Here is a 3,953-nt window from a genome sequence, read left to right on the forward strand (position 1 = left end):
CGGGGACGATTGGCTTGTGGAGGCGAGGGGCTGTTTGGGTAAAAGGGGGGAGAGGGAGGCGGATGCGTTCGCCGGCCGCTCCTTTTTATACGGGCGAGCGGCCCCTCCTGATCCCCCGCGGTCGCTGGGCTCTGCTGCTGGCCTCTGGCCTCTGGGTGAGACGGCTCTCTCAATTTTTCGTTTTTCCTTACTCCTTCCGCACGCACGGGGGGAGTCCGGTGATATTTCGGCGTCTGCTTTGCGGCTCCACGGGGGTAGTTTCGGCATCGGCTGCATCGGGCGCGGCTCCGGCGTGGAATCTCGGGGGTGGTTAGGGTTTTGCCAGGGGTTTACGCGGCTCTAAGCCACCTCATCAGAGTGCCCTGATTTAATTATCAAAATAGGCAACCGGAGTACCATGCAGCAATCAATTGACCAAATCAATGCAGACAATTGATTCAAATGGTAAATTTTGAGGGTCGTTTGGATGGTTGCGGAAAGTTGGGCATGCATGGACACATTTTAGTGACAGTGGCGCTGAAGAGTATTTTGTCGGGTCTCAACAGTCCTATGATACATTTACTTGAGTTGGGTCTACATTAAGTTATGAAGACGTCATGCTGGTGCTTATGGTGGTTCCGAAGACAAGCGACTCGTGGAGAAAGTATTTCGTCAGTTACTAAATGATTGGTGGCTATTGCAAAAAAAAATAGCTCTTTTAAATCCAGCTCACTCCCGATCGGGAGGGAATCAGCAGGTACCATGGTCTAAACCCTACTCCGTTTTGGTGAAAGTTAATGTAGATGCATCTTATCATCCTGAGGGTGGTAAAGGAAGGGTAGGAGTCGGCTTGTTAGGTAATTTTCTTGCCTCCTCCACTTCTTTTGTACGACATGTTTCAGTTGTTGCGGCACTGAAGGCTCTAGCCATACATCATGGCCTTGCTCTAGCCCTTAATTGTGCATGTAATTATGTCGTTGTGGGGTTGGATGGCACGGATTTAACTGATGCTTGCTCGGGGCAACAACAATATGATCATGCGGCGGCAATTTATGCTCGGTGTATGGGGATCGTGGGAGTTGTCGAGAAGGTGGAGTTTCTACATGTTCCTCATGGAGCTAATGGTGTGGCACACAAACTTGCTAGAAAGTGTTTCTAGGACGAGAATCCTTATAATTAGATAGATCAACCTCCTAGCTTTAATTTTTCATGTACTCATAAATGATGTTTTTGTGCTTTGATTATCAATAAAGTGTGTGTCGGATTCAGGGCTCCGCGGACCCAAGAAAGGTTCGAACTCTGGGGTGCGTGCGAAGAACTCAATCTCTCCAGCCTACCAACTCGTCGCTCTCACAGCCTAGCTCAATGGACGGGAAAGGAAAGGGACACGACAGTTTACCCAAGTTCGGGTCACCTTGCGGTGTAAGACCCTACTCCTGCTTTGGGGTGGATTGGCGACTGAGAATGAACTAGTACAGAGGAAGAACAACCCCAGGAGGTCAGTTCTTGTGTTTGTGTGAGCCAATGAGGGTTCGGGGGGTCCGATCCCTTCTATGGTGGTGGCTAACCTATATAGAGAGATGCCTCGGTCCTCTTCCCCAAAAATGTAGGCGGGAAGGGATTCCACAGCAGCCAAGTTTGAAGGGGGACAAGAAGTACATCGTGGTCGTTGGACAGAGAGGAGCGAGGCGGAATAGCGGTGGCGGCGGCTGACGAGGAAGGACGGAGGAGGAGGATGGAGTGCGGCGCTGCGGGGCATGGGAGCCTAGGGTTTGTGTGGTGGGGTCGTGGGGTTGGGGGCCTACGCCACTTGAGACGAGACGCGGTGCGGTGCGCGCGGGGCTGACTGGCGAATCCCTCTCGCACACCAGCGCGGCCAACCCAACCAATAAGAGGGAGAGACGAGCCCACCCGTCATTGGGCAGGAAAAACAACCGCAGGTGAAAACAAGATTTACCAGGAGGTGAAGATCTGACGGCTCAGATGCAAAACGAGGATGACCTAATGGCCAAGACGGCAGCAAATCGGGGGATCACCGTGGAGCCAAGTTGGCTAGCAACCTTATAGCTTAGAATAGGCAACCGGAGTACCATGATCGGCAATCAATTGACCAAATCAATGCAGACAATTGATTCAAATGGTAAATTTTGAGGGTCGTTTCGATGGTTGCGGAAAGTTGGGCATGCATGGACACATTTTAGTGACAGTGGCGCTGAAGAGTATTTTGTCGGGTCTCAACAGTCCTATGATACATTTACTTGAGTTGGGTCTACATTAAGTTATGAAGACGTCATGCTGGTGCTTATGGTGGTTCCGAAGACAAGCGACTCGTGGAGAAAGTATTTCGTCAGTTACTAAATGATTGGTGGCTATTGCAAAAAAAATAGCTCTTTTAAAGCTAGCTCACTCCCGATCGGGAGGGAATCAGCAGGTACCATGGTCTAAACCCTACTCCGTTTTGGTGAAAGTTAATGTAGATGCATCTTATCATCCTGAGGTTGGTAAAGGAAGGGTAGGAGTCGGCTTGTTAGGTAATTTTCTTGCCTCCTCCACTTCTTTTGTACGACATGTTTCAGTTGTTGCGGCACTGAAGGCTCTAGCCATACATCATGGCCTTGCTCTAGCCCTTAATTGTGCATGTAATTATGTCGTTGTGGGGTTGGATGGCACGGATTTAACTGATGCTTGCTCGGGGCAACAACAATATGATCATGCGGCGGCAATTTATGCTCGGTGTATGGGGATCGTGGGAGTTGTCGAGAAGGTGGAGTTTCTACATGTTCCTCATGGAGCTAATGGTGTGGCACACAAACTTGCTAGAAAGTGTTTCTAGGACGAGAATCCTTATAATTAGATAGATCAACCTCCTAGCTTTAATTTTTCATGCACTCATAAATGATGTTTTTGTGCTTTGATTATCAATAAAGTGTGTGTCGGATTCAGGGCTCCGCGGACCCAAGAAAGGTTCGAACTCTAGGGTGCGTGCGAAGAACTCAATCTCTCCAGCCTACCAACTCGTCGCTCTCACAGCCTAGCTCAATGGACGGGAAAGGAAAGGGACACGACAGTTTACCCAAGTTCGGGTCACCTTGCGGTGTAAGACCCTACTCCTGCTTTGGGGTGGATTGGCCTCGCGAGGGCTGAGAATGAACTAGTACAGAGGAAGAACAACCCCAGGAGGTCAGTTCTTGTGTTTGTGTGAGCCAATGAGGGTTCGGGGGGTCCGATCCCTTCTATGGTGGTGGCTAACCTATATAGAGAGATGCCTCGGTCCTCTTCCCCAAAAATGTAGGCGGGAAGGGATTCCACAGCAGCCAAGTTTGAAGGGGGACAAGAAGTACATCGTGGTCGTCGGACAGAGAGGAGCGAGGCGGAATAGCGGTGGCGGCGGCTGACGAGGAAGGACGGAGGAGGAGGATGGAGTGCGGCGCTGCAGGGCATGTGAGCCTAGGGTTTGTGTGGTGGGGCCGTGGGGTTGGGGGCCTACGCCACTTGAGACGAGACGCGGTGCGGTGCGCGCGGGGCTGACTGGCGAATCCCTCTCGCACACCAGCGCGGCCAACCCAACCAATAAGAGGGAGAGACGAGCCCACCCGTCATTGGGCAGGAAAAACAACCGCAGGTGAAAACAAGATTTACCAGGAGGTGAAGATCTGACGGCTCAGATGCAAAACGAGGATGATCTAATGGCCAAGAAGGCAGCAAATCGGGGGATCACCGTGGAGCCAAGTTGGCTAGCAACCTTATAGGTTAGAATAGGCAACCGGAGTACCATGATCGGCGATCAATTGACCAAATCAATGCAGACAATTGATTCAAATGGTAAATTTTGAGGGTCGTTTCGATGGTTGCGGAAAGTTGGGCATGCATGTACACATTTTAGTGACAGTGGCGCTGAAGAGTATTTTGTCGGGTCTCAACAGTCCTATGATACATTTACTTGAGTTGGGTCTACATTAAGTTATGAAGACGTC

This window comes from Triticum aestivum, chromosome 6A (genome assembly GCF_018294505.1).
Source record: "Triticum aestivum cultivar Chinese Spring chromosome 6A, IWGSC CS RefSeq v2.1, whole genome shotgun sequence".
Lineage (NCBI taxonomy): Eukaryota > Viridiplantae > Streptophyta > Magnoliopsida > Poales > Poaceae > Triticum > Triticum aestivum.